Below are 19,839 nucleotides of genomic sequence, written 5' to 3'. Positions count from 1 at the left end.
TCAAAAACAAACCCAAAACAATTAAGAAAATAGTAATTGGAGCATACATATTCATAATAACCTTGACTGTAAATGGATTAAATGCCCCATCCAAAAGACACAGACTGGTTGAATGCATACAGTAACAATATCCATATATGTTCTGTCTACAAAAGACCCACTTCAGACCTAGGGACACATACAGACTGAAAGTGAAAGGATGGAAAAAGGTATTCCATGCAAATGGAAATCAAAAGAAGCCAGAGTAGCAATACTCGTATCAGATAAAATAAGCTTTAAAATAAATACTGTTACAAGAGATTAGGAGCTACATTACATAATGGTCAAAGGATCAATCCAAAATGAAGATATAACAATTATAAAAGTTTATGTACCCAACATAAAAGTACCCAGATACATACGGCAAATGCTAACAACCATGAAAGGAGAAATTGACAGTAACACAATTGTATTAGGGGACTCTTAACACCCCACTTACACCAATGGACAGATCATCCAAACAGAAAATAAATAAGGAAACACAAGCTTTAAATTACACAGTAGGGCTTCCCTGGTGGCACAGTGGTTGAGAGTCCACCTGTCATTGCAGGGGACGTGGGTTTGTGCCCCGGTCTGGGAAGATCCCACATGCCGCAGAGCGGCTTAGCCCCATGAGCTTTGGCCGCTGAGCCTGCGTGTCTGGAGCCTGTGCTCGGCAACAGGAGAGGCCACAACAGTGAGAGGCTCGTGTACCACAGGAAAAAAAAAATTACACAATAGACCAGATAAATCTCATTGGTATTTATAGAACATTCCACCTCAAAGTGGTGGAATACACTTTCTTCTCAAGTGTACATGGAACATTCTCCAAGATAGATCACATCTTGGGTCACAAATCAAGCCTTGGCAAATTTTAAGAAAATGTAAATCGCATCAGGCGTCTTTTCTGACCACAACGCTATGAGATTGGAAATCAGTTATAGGAAAAAAACTGTAAAAACCACAAATACATGGAGACTAAAGAGTGCACAACTAAATAACCAAGAGATCACTGAAGAAAGCAAAGAAGAAATTAAAAAAACCATACAAACAAATGACAATGAAAACATGATGACCCAAAACCTATGGGATGTAGCAAAAACAGTTCTAAGAGGGAAGTTTATCACAATTCAGTCTCACCTCAAGAAACAAGAAAAATCTCAAATAAACAATCTAACCCTACACTTAAAACAACTAGAGAAGAAGAAGAAAGAAAATCCAAAGTCAGTAGAAGGAAAGAAATCATAAAGCTCAGAGCAGAAATAAATGAAATAGAAATGAAAACAACAATAGGAAAGATCAATAAAACTAAAAGCTGGTTCTTTGAGAAGATAAACAAAATCGATAAACCCTTAGCCAGGCTCATTAAGAAGAAAAGTGAAAAGATGCAAATCAATAAAATTAGAAATGAAAAAGGAGAAATCACAACTGACACTGCAGAAATACAAAGGATTATTAGAGACTACTACAAACAACTATATGCCAATAAAATGAATAACCATGAAGAAATGGAAAAATTCTTGGACAGGTATAATTTTCCAAGACTGAACCAGGAAGAATTAGAAAATATAAACAGACCTATCACAAGTAATGAAATTGAAACCTTAATTAAAAGTCTTCTAACAAACAAAAGTCCAGGACCAGATGGGTTCACAGGCGAATTCTATCAAACATTTAGAGAAGAGCTAACACCGATCCTTCTCAAACTCTTCTAAAGAACTGCAGAGGGAGAAACACTCCTGAATTCATTCTATGAAGCCACCATCACCCTGATACCAAAACCAGAAAAAGATATCACAAGAAAAGAAAATTATAGACCAATATCACAGATGAACATACATGCAAAAATCCTGAACAAAATACTACCAAACAGAATCCAACATCACATTAAAAGGATCATACACCATGATCAAGTGGGATTTATCCCAGGGATGCAAGGATTCTCAGTATACGCAGATCAGTCAATGTGATATGCCACATTAACAAATTTAGGAATAAAGAACATATGATCATCTCAGTAGATGCAGAAAAAACTTTTGACAAAATTCAACACCCATTTATGATAAAAACCCTCCAGAAAGTAGGCATAGATGGAAATTACCTCAACATAGTAAACCCATACATGACAAACCCACAGCCAACATCATTCTCAGTGGTGAAAAACTGAAACCATTTCCACTAAGATCAGGAACAAGACAAGGTTGCCACTCTCACCACTATTATTCAACCTAGTTTTGGAAGTTTTAGCCACAGCAGTCAGATGAAAAAGAAATAAAAGGAATCCAAATTGGAAAAGAAGTAAAGCTGTCACTGTTTGCAGATGACATGATACTATACGTAGAGAATCCTAAAGATGCTACCAGAAAACAACTAGAGCTAATCAATGAATTTGGTAAAGTAGCAGGACACAAAATTAATGCACAGAAATCTGTTGCATTCCTATATACTAATAATGAAGAATGTGAAAGAGAAATTAAGGAAACACTCCCCTTTATCACTGCAACAAAATGATTAAAGTGTCTAGGAATAAACCTACCTAAGGAGACAAGAGACCTGTATGCAGAAAAGTATATGACACTGATGAAAGCAATTAAAGATGATACAAACAGATGGAGAGATATACCATGTTCTTGGATCAACATTGTGAAAATGACTATGCTACCCAAAGCAATCTACAGATTCAGCAATCCCCATCAAAGTACCAATGGCATTTTCCACAGAAATAGAACAAAAATTTTCATAATTTGTATGAGAACACAAAAGACCCTGAATAGCCAAAACAATCTTGAGAAAGAAAAATGGAGCTGGAGGAATCAGGCTCCCTGACTTCAGACTATACTACAAAGCTACAGTAACCAAGATAGTATTGTACTAGCACAAAAACAGAAATAGATCAATGGAACAGGTTAGAAAGCCCAGAAATAAACCCATGCACATATGGTCACCTTATTTTTGATAAAAGAGGCAAGGATATACAATTGAGAAAAGACAGCCTCTTCAGTAAGTGGTGCTGGGAAAACTGGACAGCTACATGTAAAAAAAGGAAATTAGAACCCTCCCTAACACCATACACAAAAATAAACTTAAAATGGATTAAAGACCTAAATGTAAGGCCATACACTATCAAACTCTTAGAGGAAAACATAGGCAGAACACTCTATGACATAAATCACAGCAAGATCCTTTTTGACCCACCTCCTACAGAAATGGAAATAAAAACAACAATAAACAAATAGGCCCTAGTAAAACCTAAAAGCTTTTGCACAGCAAAGGAAACCATAAACAAGATGCAAAGACAGCCTTCAGAATGGGAGAAAATATTTGCAAATGAAGTAACTGACACAGGATTAATCTCCAAAACATACAAGCAACTTATGCAGCTCAATATAAAAAAAACAAACCACCCAATCCAAAAATGGGCACAAGACGTAAATAGACATTTCTCCAAAGAAGAGATACAGATTGCCAACAAACACATGAAAGAATGCTGAACATCATTAATCATTAGAGAAATGCAAATCAAAACTACAATCAGATATCATCTCACACCGGTCAGAATGGCCTTCATCAAAACATCTACAAACAATAAATGCTGGATATGGTGTGGAGAAAAGGGAACACTCTTGCACTGCTGGTGGGAATGTAAATTGATACAGCCACTGTGGAGAACAGTATGGAGGTTCCTTAAAAAACTAAAAATAGAACTACCATATGACCCAGCAGTCCCACTACTGGGCATATACCCTGAGAAAACCATAATTCAAAAAGAGTCATGTACCAAAATGTTCATTGCAGCTCTATTTACAATAGCCAGGACATGGAAGCAATCTAAGTGTTCATCAACAGATGAATGGATAAAGAAAATGTGGCACATATATACAATGGAATATTACTCAGCCATAAAAGGAAATGAAATTGAGGTGTTTGTATTGAGGTGGATGGACCTAGAGTCTGCCATACAGAGTGAAGTAAGTCAGAAAGAGAAAAACAACTACTATATGCAACAAATATATATAGAATAAAAAAAAAACCCATGGTTCTGAAGAACCTAGGAGCACGGCAGGAATAAAGACGCAGTCATAGAGAATGGACTTGAGGACACGGGGAGAGAGAAGTGTAAGCTGGGACGAAGTGAGAGAGTTGCATGGACTTATATATACTACCAAATGTGAAATAGATAGCTAGTGAGAAACAGCCGCATAGCACAGGGAGATCAGCTCGGTGCTTTGTGACCACCTAGAAGGGTGGGATAGGGAGGGTGGGAGGAGACGCAAGAGGGAGGCAGTATGGGCATATATGTATATGTATAGCTGATTCACTTTGTTATAAAGCAGAAACTAACACACCATTGTAAAGCGCTAATACTCCAGTAAAGATGTTAAAAAAAAAAAGGGAGAAAGAAATATTATATGCTAATGCATATATATGGAATCTTAAAAAAAAAGAGGTACTGATGAACCTAGTTGCAGGGCAGGAATAAAGAGGTAGACGTAGAGAATAGACTTGATGACATGGGGTGGGAGGGCAAAGCTGGGGAGAAGTGAGAGTAGCATCGACATAGATACACTACTGAATGTAAAATGGCTGGTGCGAAGCAACAGCATAGCACAAGGAGATCGGCTTGATGCTTTGTGATGACCTCAGGGGAGGGATACAGAGGATGTGAGGGAGGGGACGTGGGGACATGTGTATGCATATGGCTGATTCGCTTTGTTGTGCAACAGAAACTAACATGGTATTTTGGAGCAATTATACTCCCATAAAGATCTATTAAAAAAAAAAAGCCAAGGGTATTATGCAACTGGTATATATCGTATAAAGGAAAATACATACCTTGCCCCTTAACAATCATGAAGTTAAGTAAAATAAGAGTAGTGGAGGTGATTAAATGAAGCTCCATACTTTTTCTTACTTGGTCAATACAGGTAACGACCAAGGCCCAACTAGTGTCCCGAACAAGTTAACTGGCTTTCTTCTTCTTTTTTTTTTTTTTTTTTTTTTTTTTTTTTTGTAGTACACGGGCCTCTCACTGTTGTGGCCTCTCCCGTTGCAGAGCGCAGGCTCCGGACGCGCAGGCCCAGTGGCCGTGGCCCACGGTCCCAGCTGCTCCATGGCATGTGGGATCTTCCCGGACCGGGGCACGAACCCGTGTCCCCTGCGTCGGCAGGCGGACTCTCAACCACTGCGCCACCAGGGAAGCCCCTAACTGGCTTTCTTAAGGACAGCCAAAAAGTAGTGATATGATGGAGAAGTGAACTTTTCCTGTCCTCTTCTCACTTGTGAATTAAAGTCTGAACTGTGGTCAGTGAGGGTGGCTTTTTGATAGCTTATGTAGCGACCTGCTTAAGAGGCCTGCTCAAGGTCCCTGTAATTCTGTATGTCTGGGGTCACACAGCCTAATCTTAGAGTTTTTGATCAGCTCAGTTCCCAATGAGGAAGGATTTAAATGGCATAGTGCCTTTGCACAGCATTATAATACTAGCAAACACTTGTTTAATATCTCCTATGTGCCTGACACTGTGCTAAACACTAATACCTAGATTCACTTAAGCCTCACAACAAACCCATGATATTGGTACCATTGTCTACATTTTATAGACGTGGCAACTGAAGCACAAAGAGTGTAAGTGGGGCTTCCCTGGTGGCGCAGTGGTTGGGAGTCTGCCTGCCGATGCAGGGGACGCGGGTTCGTGCCCTGGTCCGGGAAGATCCCACATGCCGTGGAGCAGCTGGGTCCGTGAGCCGTGGCCACTGAGCCTGCACGTCCGGAGCCTGTGCTCCGCAACGGGAGAGGCCACAGCAGTGAGAGGCCCGTGTACCGCAAAAAAAAAAAAAAAAAAAAAAGAGTGTAAGTGACTTTTCACACAGTCCCAGAGCCAGTATTTGAATCCAGGTAGGCTGGGTTCAAAGTCTAAACTCTTAACAGTTTTACTATCCGCCTCTTCTATATTATACTGCTTCTAAATTATGTCAACCTCTTTGTTTCTTGATTTTAACTTTTGCCCTTATTACAGAGGCTGCGTTCTAGTAGGTATTACTACTAGTGTTAGTAATAATTTCTGTTTTATTATTAAAAATAAGAAATTTTCATATAAGAGAAACTTGATAATTTAAATACATAGATCAGCTAATTCATGTAATGATCATATGAGGATACATTCTACACAGATGAGAAATTGTGACCCAGGTTGTACTGTATCCAAGGTGAGGCAAACAAGAACCTATTAACCTAAGACTTGAACCCAGGTCTTCTGATAGCAAGTGCAGGGCTCACTGACCACACTCTGTCTCCTGCCTATAGTGTGGCTTTATTAGTGCAGGTTTTCTTTCTGAAGACTTGCCTTCACCTGTGGCAGACCTATCCAAAACCATTAACTCCAAACCCAGTGCAACACTCCTACAAGAGATGTGCCCAGACAGCTGCAAGGGGTCATTTTGTTTTACTTCGTACTATTCCTCCTTGCCGTCTTGGCCACCCTATCGTCTTCCTGCTTATTCTGGGCTTGTTCTGGCCTTCCCATGGTTTGTAAGGGACTTGATTGGTTAGTTGTAATTAGTATTATTGTTACTTAGAAAAGGCCCCCAGCATTCTTTTGTTGCAGAACTAGTAGATCATAAGAACAAGAGGTCTATAATAGCATTCAGAGTTTGCCAGGTTGTTATTGGGTCTCCTGATCCATTATCCTTTTCCTGATAAGGACTTTTTTCATCATAAATTTGTTCCTGATAAATCAGATTCACTTTGTTGTCCTTAAAAATCCAACTTTTATCAATTAACATTTATTTCAGGGCAAAATATAATGTTGAACATTATCAGATTAAAAAAATTGACAACTGCTACAACATGATAGTAAATTTCTAGGTGACGAAGTTTCTTATGTTTCAGGAAAATCAGTCAGTCAGCTGTTTATGCTGAATGAATGATTTGGTGGCAATTCAAGAGAGGTTAGATGGCTATCAAATGTTGCATATAACAAAGAAACCAAGCAAAGAATGAGCACAAAGGTATAGTTAGTCATTGTCTGCAAAAAAAGAAAAAAATAAAGCCCAACTGAAACTGACAGACTCTGAAGACCTGAACATGCTATTTTAAATACATAAAATACCTTTGGTGGCCAACTTTGTAAGCTCTTTTCACACAGATTTAATTCAGTTTAGCAGCTCTCTGCAGTGTTTTGGTCAGACCACATATGACAAGTTGTGAAAATTTATCAACAGCTCAGAAAGAACTACAAACAGGGAAGGCTGAGAAAAGAAAGCTAAATGAATAAAAATAATTGCTAGAGTTTGCAGAGGTGTGAGTTGTTAACTAAAAATATAGATCTGATGGCATTCTATTGGTACTTCTGACACCTTCAGACTGTGAGTTTACCAATTCCAGTTTTACTATAGACTGAATCTCTGTATGATTTCATGCCTTCAAACAATCAGTTGCTAGGATACTCTTTGTTAAACAATTCAGCAATTCAGTAGGGGAAAAAATAGTGTGGTTTTTGCCAAGTCATTCCAGTCAAAACAGGTGAACTGCAATAAAAATATGAAAGATTATGGGTCAGCGAACTCTTAACCTCTAAAATGTGGAAAATTGTGACCTGTGCATTTATACATTTTCTAGGGAGAGGATTTATTACTATTATTAGATTCCCATTACCTTGCACAGTGCCTGGCACATTGTTGAATCTGAATAAATATTAGGTGAGTGAATTACAAATGAAATAAGAATTATAAAAATGGTCCCCTCATTAGTTAAAAAAAAAAAAAAAAGTTTAAGAATAAGCAGAACCACATTTTTTTTCCTTTGAATCTTCCCTCTCTACAGATCTCTTTAGTTTCTCCTTCTCAGTATTCCTAGAAGGTGGATGTTAAAAGTTCTGAATTTATCTTTCATATTTCTTGGCTGTTTTTTCATACCTTCCAATTTTTATCCCTTTATGATATGTTATAGAAATTCAACAGCTCAGTCTTCTGTCTTACTGGTTTAACTTTAGCTGTGTCTTTTCTACTATTCATCTTATTTAAAAGTTTGAATTTTAATTTCAACACCATTTTCCCATGATATTTATTATTTTTTCTACTAGCCTGACTTTACTTCTTAGCCTTGATGATGGCTTCTTTTTTCTTATCCCTCTCCCAGAGATTCCCCACGATTTCTGGTCCACTGAGGTTCTTTTCTAGATTTTGAATGTAGTTATGAATTGAAAAGGAAAAGATGATATTCTATAATTTTCAGAAACCCAAGATGATCAGAGCTGAGGGAGATGAGACATTGTGTGTGTCCACGATCTATAAGTAGAAGTTCTTACATTTTTCTTATGTGTCATTTGAGGTTGAAGACCACTCATTTAAAAGCATAATGTTTCTCCTGATATTGCCAAAATTATATAGAAATGTTGTTAGGTAAAAAAATAAAGGAAAAAAATCCAATGAATAAACACTAAGTCACCCACAATTCTACTATTAAAAAATTGCTACTGCTACTGTTTGTATACACACTTTTTCATTTATTAAGACTTTTCTGTCTCTTGCTTATTCAGCTGTGGGGATGGAGGAAAAGGAGTGGGGCAGATATCCAGGAATTGGGGAAAACACTTTAGGGTTAAATTAGTAGGAGGAGATATTGTAATTTGATTTGAAAGGAGACAGCATTCTCATTAGCAAAATAAGACCTAAAACCTATGCTCTTAGAGTTGGGGTGGGGCGTGAAGGATGCATAATACTGGAAAGCACTCTCAGAAGGAAATTAACTTTCCAAGTGTAAGATGTCTTTGATTGCTATTGTTGTTGCTGATGTTATTATTATTATTTTCAGGCAACCAAAGACAAGAATATCAGAAACAAAATGACTCCCAATGCTCTGTCTTCTCCTGTCTACTCTTAGAATGGGAAGCTTCCCCATCCTCTATCCCACACCAGAATGAGAGAAAGAATAGCTGTAGAAGAATAGTTATCTGAAGTTTCATATAATTAGCACAGGAAGCTAGGAAAATTTCTAAGAAACAGGAAAGCTTGGAGCTTGCTAACCAGTAGGTTGATGAACACAGCTGTGTTTGAAGGGAAGGAAGTGAGGGGGACTTTGGGCTAGGAGAAGATGCTAAAAGGAGTGAGGCATTGTGGGAAGGGGGTAGCAGAATGAAAGATGGGGACGTATAGACGCTGCTAACCTAGGGAGCATCCATGTGGGAATCCCTAGAAGGGGTGAGTAGTGGATCTCCATGCTTATGTACAGTGCTTTGGGAGGAATTAAATAGACTAGAGATGAAAAGTCCTTGATTTCAGCCCTTTTCAAAATTCATTACAGTTGAATTCTGCCACTGTGAATCTGAAGTAGAGTGGATTGAAACTTACTAGGGTATGTGTTCACATGGCAGAGAAAGGGGAATGGACCGCATCTCCACCTGGTCAATGACAGGCATCTAAGACACTTTGAATGTGTTCAGTGATGAGGGTGGGCCATCAGGGGAGCTGTTTTTAGTTATTATGGGGCTAGAGAAACAGGAAGCCTTAGTTCCATGCCTGTAGCACGTTTATCCCCAATTGTTTGCTTAGCTAACTTTCAGCAGTTCTGTTGGAATCATATTTTCAAATGATAGCTTCTTTCCTGACTATGAAGAATAATCAGGGTGAGCAAAATTTCAAGTATGCGTTCCCTAGGTATAATTGAGATACATTAAATCTTAGCCCCCCCCCCCCTTTTTTTGCCTTAGATCAGCTAGATCATCTACATAATGTACCTGCAAGTATGAATATAGCTAGGTGAACCTGGGTGTGGATAATGTCCTCTAACAGAAGTTGAGAATCTTGGCTTGTAGTCTCAGCTTGCCTGTCAACTAACCTGGTGAGCTTGACCAAATTGCTTAAGTTCTTTGCACCTCAATGTGCTCCTCACTATGTAGCCCTCCATCATCAAACTAGAGCCTGGTCTTTGACCTCAGCTCTCCCGCTCCTCCTTTTAACTGTTCAGTAAGAAACCAAAAAGTTCTGAGTTACTTTTAGTGGGAGCCCTGCAACCAACTCAATCTTAGAAATAATGAGACCCAAATGATTGTCCATGTTCAAGTAGTAGAACTGAAGACAAGTCCATTTTAGTTATTTTTGGATGTTGAGCTACTTTTTAAGTGGAAAGAGGGTGCTGTGGTATCAGGATGCTTTTACTAAAAGTCATGAAACACTAACTCAACCTGGCTTCTACCATACAAGCCCTTTTAAAAAGTTTCACATAACTTACCCTTCCATGGGTAAGGTAAGTATTAGGTACACAAGTTCTCTAACTTTACTTCTCTGAGATTCTATTGGCTCCATTCTCTTTCATGTTAGCTTCATCTTCTGGTTGAGTGACAGATAGTGGCAGTAGTGCAGGCATCCCACTTAAATATGAACATGTATGGAGGGAGAAGAATCCATTTCCTCCGGCCTTGTCTCCACTTAAGAGTAAGGAGTTTATTCCCAGAAGTGCCCCAGCTCACTCTCCTCATGTCTTATTGGTTGGAATTGTATTAAATTGTACTAAATATCTATCCATAAGCCAATCACTGACAAGGAGAATGGATTTCCATGACCGGCTTAGATTCTGACAGTTCTTGCCCATTTATTAGTTGCTTTTGAAGAGACAGAGACCTGAATTTCCCTACTCTGCCAGTTTAGGTGATGTCACCTTAGATTTCTGATTGGCTTGGATTGATTAAGATTTACCATTGGAGTTGGAGATGCATAAAGTTATTTTTAGAAGAGAGAGAATCCAGATAAGTCAAGCTTATTAGCAAGGAGGAACGGACAGCAGTGTTCTCTAGAGTCACTTTGGGAGATGACTGTAATAAAGAGGCATCGTGGATGGAGGAGGGAGGGTGATCATGGAGAGTCCTGGGTCAGAGCAGCAATCTGTCAGTGGAGAGGACAGAATGATTTTAAGAGGAAGACAGACTCAGTTTCCAAATCAGCTCTATCACCCTCCAGTTATTTTAATGTGGGGAAATCAGTTAACTTCGCTGTACCTCAGTCTCATATTCACAATAAGATGGGAATAATAATTTACCGCCTTTTGAATTAATGTTATAGTGATATGAGCAATATAAAATGTCAAAAGGGAACTTGGCACATCGTAGACAGTTATCATTATTATGTTGATGATGTGACTGGCCCTCCTGGAGCAGAGTGATTAGCAGACTAAGTAGCGAGTTATTGGTAGTTGAATGGCTGTGCTTAAATACAATAGTTGGCCTTTACTGAGTGCTTCCCATATGCCCGGGATCATTTATTGATTCTGTCAACAAATCATTACTGAGTGCCTACAGTATGTCAGGCCAGCGCTGAATTACAAGACATCAACACCACTGTCCTCAAAAAGTTACAGCCTAGCAGGGGAAGACAGACACAGTAAATGCATAAAGCATGTAGGATATGAGATAGTGCTGGGTACTGAGGGACACTCCAAGGCAGGGAAGGAGGACAGGGAGGGCAGGGGTGGAGGCAAGCTAAAACAGGGTGGTCAGGGAAGATCCTCCTGAGGAAGGCGACACGTGAGCAAGGAATCGAAGGAGGTGAGGGAGAAGGCCAAGTGGCATTCTGGAGGAGGAGATCTCCCAACGGAGGGGAAAGCAAGTGCAGAAGTTCTGATGCTGGAAACATGGTTGGGAAGTCGAAAAAAGAGCAGGGAAGATAATGTGGCTAGAAAACAGTAAAATGAAAATCAGAAAATAAAAGAAAAAAGAAAGAAAATCAGGAGGAGGTGAGGTTGGGAAGGTGGCAGGTGAGATTGGGTGGGGAGTTTGTAGAGCTTTGAACGTCATTTTAAGGACTTTGATATTTCATTCTGAGTGACATGGAAAGTTGTGAAGTGATCTGAGTGGAGGAGTGGCATTCATTACTTTTCTTTCACTGTTCTTTTGATTTTCTTCTATTTTTTATGTTTTTAAAAATAAAAGTTTTTTTTGTCAGTCCCTGCTTTGTTTCTAGCTTTCCAATCATCACTGTGTATTAAGAATTCCTGCACCTGTACTAACTAGCTCTTTGCTCCAGATTCCTAGACATGCTTTTGTCTGCCCTGAAACTACTGAGAAGTGAGCTGGCAGTCTATCAGTAATCTTTTATTTACCAACTGGATGTGGCTGTAACATTTGCCTGCTTCTGCCTGAGGGGACCCTTGACAACTCCCTAAGGAGGTTAGGCTGTTCTTGGTTTCTAGAAATCTTCAGGAAACTGGTGCTTGTTAAAAAACTACCCCCAATCCCTTGAGCTGCCCAGGGGCTGCTGCCTGCCTGATGGCATTGCAGTCTCTGCTGTGACCCAACAGTGAAGTCAAGCCTGGCACCTCCCTCTTAAATCAACGTGTCCTCATCCCATCAGACCTCAATGACTGCCTACATGTCATCTGGATTTTACCATATCTCTTGGTTATTATTCTCACTGACCTTTTAGGCGTATGCTAGGGTCTCTTAGTCTATCCTCTTTGTGTCCTAACTGCTCTTTCAAAATTTTTATCCTTGTCCCTCTGTGCTGCATTTGAGAAATTCCTTAGAACAGCATTTTTACTTATTAATTCTTTCTTTATCAAATCCTGAGTTCATTTAGGTTTTTGTTTTTTTCCATTATTTAAAAAATATCCTATTTTTAATGTATATTATTATTTTATTTTCCTGTTTTTCTATGATAATTTATAATTCTCTTTAAACAAATGTTCTCCCTTTCTTTATTGCTATGAACATTCAAAATACTTTTTATAATTCTTAGGTGGAACATTCTTTGATTATTCATTACCTAAATGGGGTTGTTTTTCCCATTGTAGATTTTTTTGACTGTCTTTCTTAGCAGGTAAGTTATGTCCCATGGCATGCAGGATAGTTTTTTGTTTTTTATTTTTTAAAGAAGATGTTGGGGGTAGGAGTTTATTAATTTATTTATTTATTTTTGCTGTGTTGGGTCTCCATTTCTGTGCAAGGGCTTTCTCTAGTTGTGGCTAGCAGGGGCCACACTTCATCGCGGTGCGCAGGCCTCTCACTATTGCGGCCTCTCTTGTGGAGCACAGGCTCCAGACGTGCAGGTTCAGGAGTTGTGGCTCACGGGCCTAGTTGCTCTGTGGCATGTGGGATCTTCCCAGACCAGGGCTCGAACCCGTGTCCCCTGCATTAGCAGGCAGATTCTCAACCACTGCGCCACCAGGGAAGCCCAGGATAGTTTTTTGAGTGGGATGATTTTATCTTCTCTCTTTTCTCTTTTGTGCTCACCTCCTCCTTGAACTGTGGTTTCCTCTGCCCTCTCCATGTAGCCCTCTGAGCCTCCAGTCTAGAATCAGATGTTTTGATAGATTGGGGCTCCTGCTTTGCTGTGATGTTTGGTACAGTGGAGATGCAGTCTGGGAGCCGGTTCCTGAGCTTTGGGTTATGCTTTGTCAAGCAGCCTTGCGGAGCCTATGGTTTATAAAGTCTTGGGCCCTGGAGGAAAGTGGTTTTCTCAGCTTCCGTCTATGAGCAGTGAAGAGGAGAGCGTGGGCACAGGGCAGTACTCGCATGGCAGCGCCTGGCTTCAGGCAGGAGCCTGAATCCTAGCCCTCATCTGCTGTAGATTTCAAATTCTTCTTCCTCTTGCTCCCTGGAACCTTAACTGCCCTGCCTGTTTCTAGACTACAAACCCTGCAGATTCTAGGCTTTAGCCATATTCTTTGCTTTGCATTTCTGTTCCTATTCTAGTCCATAACAATATTTATTTTGTTTTGAAGCCCGGTTATATATTTTGGGTTTTCTTCTTTTAGATTTTTCAATTATTTTTTTGAAGGAAAAGGGTATATCAAACTCTGAAGTTAATGCAGCATCTTGACTGGAGTTTTCAAGTAAATTTTTAGGTAGAAATTGAGAACGCTGTTTGTGTCAGTTTTGTAACTAGTCAAATCGTAATTGTCTTACCTGCGTGTCTTAGTCTGCTTGGGCTGCTATAAGAAAATACGATAGACTGGGTGGCTTAAACAATAAATGTTTATTTCTCACAGTTGTGGGTGCTGGGAAGTCTAAGATCAAGGTGCTAGAAGATTCATTTCTCGGTGAGAGTCCTCCTCCTGGCTTGCAGATGGCCACCTTTTCACTGTGTACTCACATGCCTCATCTGTTTCCTCGCACTGAGGGAAAGAGAGCGCTTGTGTCTCTTCCTCTTCTTATAAGGGCACTAGTTCCATCATGAGAGCACCATTTTCATGACCTCACCAAAGCTAATTACCTCCCAAAGGGGTTAGGAATTCAACATATGAATTTTTTGGTGGGGGGGAGGAGGGGAGGAATACAAACATTAATTCGATAACACTGAGCTATTATTACATTATTGTTTCTCAGTTGGCTTCAGAACCATGGTTCAAGTATTCAATAGGTATATTGCTTTTTTTTTTTTTTTTTTTTTTTTTTTTTTGCGGTATGCAGGCCTCTCACTGTTTTGGCCTTTCCTGTTGCGGAGCACAGGCTCCGGACGCGCAGGCCCAGTGGTCATGGCTCATGGACCCAGCCGCTCTGTGGCATGTGGGATCTTTCCGGACCGGGGCACGAACCTGTGTACCCTGCATCAGCAGGCGGACTCGCAACCACTGCGCCACCAGGGAAGCCCAGGTATATTGCTTTTTAATTTAAAGACAGTAAAGAGTTTCTGCAACCCTTACCGACTGAGCTGGCTTCACAGCTGTCCAAATCAGAAGCAGAAAGAATCCAGTTCGTTTCCCCCAGGGCACAAGCTTCTAGAAATTTGGCCATTACCTGAGTGATTCACTTCAGTGAACTAGCCCCTTTCTATGATTTTAATTAATGACAGCCAGCACTGGGAGGAAGGTGGCAGCGTTGTTCACAGCAGTAAGTCTCTCATTTGGGTGCTTAACTGTGAGGGAGAAAAACAAATATGAATATTCCTCCTTAATAGCAAAATCATGCCTTTGTCCTTATCAAGTGCTGCCAAATTATTCGCACAAAGTTAAAAATGAGTCACACATAACATTCTTTGGGATTTCTGCCCTTTGTTTTTCCTGTTTAGAGAATTAAGATGAATTTAGAAATCTAATGACTGTTGCCAAGTGAGAAGAGAACAAGAACTATACAAACTCAGCTCCAAGATGGCAAAGGGAATCTAACTCCTCTGCTGGAGCATGGGTGGTGCCCTGGGTTATGAGGGGTTTCACGGGTGTGTTTAAGAATCTTACCTTCTCAGAAGGAGGCAAGGAGTCCTGTCTCTTTATCTGAGACTCTTTATCTGAGAGCACCAAACAGTAAACATCAAACTTTGTCTAGTGGAAGCTACTTTCAGGAATAAAGATGTACGTAGATCGATCTATCTATCCATCCATCCATCCATCTAGGCTAAGAATAATTAAGCACCATTTTTTTTCCCTATTAGATAGAGTCTCTGCAGTATTTTTGTTGTACTTCTGCCTTTCTCTAAAAACTCATTTTAAGTTAGGAGACCTGATTCTAAACCTGTTTCATTTCTAGTTTAATTGTCTACTCAGTGATTCTGTGGGACCTAGAGACACTTATTGATACTATTCAAAAAATGGTCCTCACTAGATTCTAATCTCTGTTCTTCCATTGTTTGGAAGTTGTGGGCAAGTAGGTGTGTTGTTCATTTATTTATTGAATGATTATTTATTTTGAAAAATATATTGAGCACATACTACATGTCAGAAATTGTACCAGTGTCTGGGGCAGAGAAATGAACAAGAGATAGTCCTTTCTTTCAATGAGCTTTAAGTCCAGTTATAATTATGTACATTCTATTAATCCACATTTATTAAGTACATATAGCTTTAATGTCTTTCGTATTTTGAAACAAGACTATTTTGTTTCAAAAGTACTTGAAACCTTCAAGATGCAAGACATGCAGATTGAGTTAGTTGCAGTGACTGCATTAGGTTTTGAGCAGTAATGCCCATAGAGGTGATGGATTGCAGCAGGAAACTATGGCATTCAAAGGGAGGGTGATGAGGATAAAGAACAACACCCAATAATCAGAAATTCACTTGCATTTATCTTTGGAATGCATATGACACTTTTTAAAATAAAAGGTAGCAGCTTGTTTTCATTAGAGACACATGCCTTAATTCATTGATTATTATTATTTTTTCATTGATTATTTTGATTAGGCTACATGTATACATTCTGGAAGTCCATGATGAGTAACAAGGAAATCTGCCAAAAACTCAAGATGAAAAAATAAGTTTTTTGGAAGGAGCAAGGTGGTAGAATTCTGTTACTTTCTCATCACATGAGTGAATCACAGGGCTGCATAGTCAATCCACCAGTCTTTGTGCCATGCCTTTGGTCCCTCTTAACTGAAACTTTTTTGTTCTTAGCTAATAAGACAGGTCTAGGAGTACTAGGTAACCACATAGTCTTCCTTACTCAAATTCAGAGACTGGCCAATGACCTATTTTGTGGCCTGGTGTAAAAAGATTTATAGGCCAATCTGACTTTGTCTTGTTTGGACCAAATTAGGAAATGCAGAGAGAAGTGGAAGGCATATCAAAGGACATATATAGAGAATTAAGCTATGTGGTTGAAATCGTAAGTCAAGGTCAAGCTGGTGTTAGAAGAAAATAGATTATTAAAGGAGAAGCATAAGAAAATGTATGAAGGTGGAAAAAAAAGAATCGAGAAATTGGTGAAGGGATAGAGAAGGGCAGGCAGAGATGTTAGTGACATGTTACTTCAGGGTAGGCGTAAAGTCTGAAAACTGATAATATTATTTCATCATGCATTGAAATGGAATACCAATAAACCATTTATTATGTATTTGGTTATTTTTACAGACTTGGTGTCCAGACTGTAGGTGGAGATTCTGCAGCCTGGGCTCTACTATGGATCCCACTCTAGTCTGACATTTCCTAGATTCCTGTGCACTTATGTTCATACAGCACTGCCTCACTATCGCCAACATCACTTTGTTTCTTGGATAACTAAAGTGAATCTCCTTTTCCTCGCAACCAGAAGATGCTAACTGAACCAAACTCTTTGAGGATAGAGTCCATTTCCTAGCATGGGTTTATATACTTTCTTTGTTCTTCCTTTTCTTGTGGTCTGTAAAATATTTTGGCTTCTGGAATTTGTAAAACTTACATTTTCTTAATGCTGTACATTGATTAGTGCTTTTTTCCTGTGTAAATATTTCCACCACACTATAAACTGCAGTGTTTGATTTAGACCATCGATTTGTATGTGCAGCACAGAAAGCAAACTATTCGGTTTACTTCTACCTAATAATAACTCTAATATCATGCTTGCCAAAACCTCCATTAAGGACATATGCCTTGACACATTGATTCCAATGATAGGGAAAAGCATCATTTCCCAGCAGCTGGAGATTTGTTGTTGCTTTTGAAGGGACAAAAGGAACGCACCAAAATATTTATATAGCTTGAAAACTCTAGGAAGCCCTCAGTAATAAGCAGGATTATAGGATCTCTAGTAGAACAGGATTGGGAGTTCTTAAAAGGGTGTAAGTTTGCTCATCATAAGAATATGGTACAGATGGATGAGACCTGTAACATGGAACAAAAGTCAAATTTTAAATAGTAAATTTGGGGAGCAGGGGCGTGAAGAAGAGAAGCAAAAATAAATCTCAGATTGAGAATAGTATTATTTATACTCAGGTTCTTAGTAGCCCAGGCAAGAGAGAAATCAGATGATGATGTAGTTCTCATTGTCTGACAGTAGGACATACCATATATTAGCTTATTAAAAGAAATTTTTTCCTGTCACTTTGATCTGAGGTGAAAGTATCATGTGGTCTTCATACAGAAAGCTTTGAACAAAATTATGAATCTCAACCTATATGCTGACATAAAGTCTTTAAATATATTAAAAGACAGAATTATGCACTCAATACCATTCTTTTAAACTAAAAATTTACACGTATTCCATTTTAAAATTAGCTCTTGGTGAAAGTCAAACGCTTTAAAGGTCGATTGTGTAAGGACATTTATGGAAGCTTGGGGTAGAGATTGAGTGATATGCGCAAGATATTTTGCTGTTTTGTGGCTTCTTTGGTTACAGGATAAGACTTATTCCCTTCTAATATTAATTGATTTGAATAAAATGCTCAGTTGAAATGTAGAGGAGTAAAAAGCATTCTAAACTTCTGATTGGGAGACCAATAGGATTTGGTGGGTATGCATAATAAATGAGAGTGTAAAATTGAGGATTCAAGGGTCTCTTGAAACACATTATCGTGTTTTGGATCCCTTTCAATGTGTTTTCTCTCTTCTTCCTTTCCTTCCTATCAAAGTTCTGTCTCACTGAGGCTGGTTTTACTCAGGTGCTGATCATATTTAATAAACTAATAACACATGGGGAATAAGAATCCTCTTCTCCTCCCCAAACTGCTCATTTTCTTGTATATTCTCCCTCAAGCCATTTTTTCTCCCCACTAGTTGCACATAACCCTTTAGGTACCAAGACCTCCATTCTGCCACATTAACAATTTTCAAATCTGTCTCCCCATTCTATCTTTTTGCCACTGTATTTGTTTATGACTTTATTATAACAGTCTTCTATATCACCTCCAATTATGTTTTCATATGGTTCTAGAATGATCTTTCTAAAATGCCAATTTTTTGTCTTCTGCTTACAATCCTTCTTAAATGTGAAGCATGGCAGACAGTACTCTCAATGACCCAGGCTTTGCTCGCATGCCCAGCTATAGTGTGACATTCTCATATCAACTTCTGTTACCTATTCCTACTGAACCATCTGCAGCTCCCTTGAAAGTGTCTTACGTGTGCTTCCTTGCTCTTTTACTTATCTTCATCGTCACCTGGTACAGTTTTCTCCATTGCCATCCGATTTTGCCTAACTCATCCTTATCTTTTAAAACTAGGCTCAGGTGATCTTCTCTTATGCTCCCCATGTTGAGTTAGTTTCCCCAGCTTGGGGCTTTGGGAGCAGACCACTGTATGCAAGGTGGAGACCATTCTAGCAGAGCGAGGAGAATGGAGTGCCATTGGGTCTAGAAAACTCCCCTAAACCTTCTTTAGTTGCTGCATGTCATGGACGCTGAGTTGAGAGCTAGCTAGGTGCCATGATAGGGTAGAAAGCCCTTGAGAGGGCTTCTTGTGTTAAAAAAAAAAAAGAGCTGCTTCCCAAATCAGTGCATATCCTAGAGGAAGATTGGGGGTTATTAGTAACTTCCTCGGAGATCATACTCATGAGAGTAAGCTGACCCAGCTGAAGATTGTCCAGTCCCTTCAACTGGATCAACTCAGGCTCGACAAAGTCATGCAATACATCAAGCAGGGGAACTCCAACGGCCATGTGGTGCTCCTAGTTACCAGGTGACCCCAGTGGGCCTGGCGGTGAGGAGATGCCCATGATGGAGCAAGGCCTGCCTCAGGAGTTTGGTCTCCTACTTGAAACGGAAGCAGGCTGTAGGGGTGATCAGCCTGCCAGTGAGTGGGTCCATGGGGGAGGGGGAAATGAAGCACAAACATGCTGCCTTATGGGTATTCCTGCCCTGCAACCTTTCACAGCAGTACTTCCACTCAGCACTAAGGACATTGGGCAAACTAGAGGAAGAGCATAGAGTAATAGTTACAGTCAGAGACACTGCCTAGCCCAAACCTGTCTTTTCCAATTCCATTTTTTTGGGTGTCACAAAAGCAGTTATTTAAAAATCTCATCCCTTCCCTGTCTTACACCTTGGTTTTAATTCTCTGCTGGGATATTTTAGTTCATTTGTTGGGGAACCAGAGGTCCTGTCCACCACCGAAACTAAGTTTTTAGGTTTTGCTTTGTTTTCACAGTCATGAGAAAGGGACTCCTGTTATATTGATGTCTAGCGTACAGATACTGTCTGTTGTGTTATGTATTT

At 39.5% G+C, this 19,839-nt stretch overlaps 1 pseudogene; it reads left to right on the top strand.

The window, feature by feature from the left end:
- Positions 1-19,582, top strand: part of LOC131755657 (putative RNA-binding protein 15B) — a 56,008-nt pseudogene extending 36,426 nt beyond the window's left edge.
- The last annotated feature ends 257 nt before the right edge of the window (positions 19,583-19,839 follow it).

Source organism: Kogia breviceps, chromosome 4, assembly GCF_026419965.1.
Source record: "Kogia breviceps isolate mKogBre1 chromosome 4, mKogBre1 haplotype 1, whole genome shotgun sequence".
Taxonomy (NCBI): Eukaryota; Metazoa; Chordata; class Mammalia; order Artiodactyla; family Physeteridae; genus Kogia; species Kogia breviceps.
Note: the sequence above shows the minus strand (reverse complement) of the source record. Positions and strands in the feature narration are given on the sequence as shown.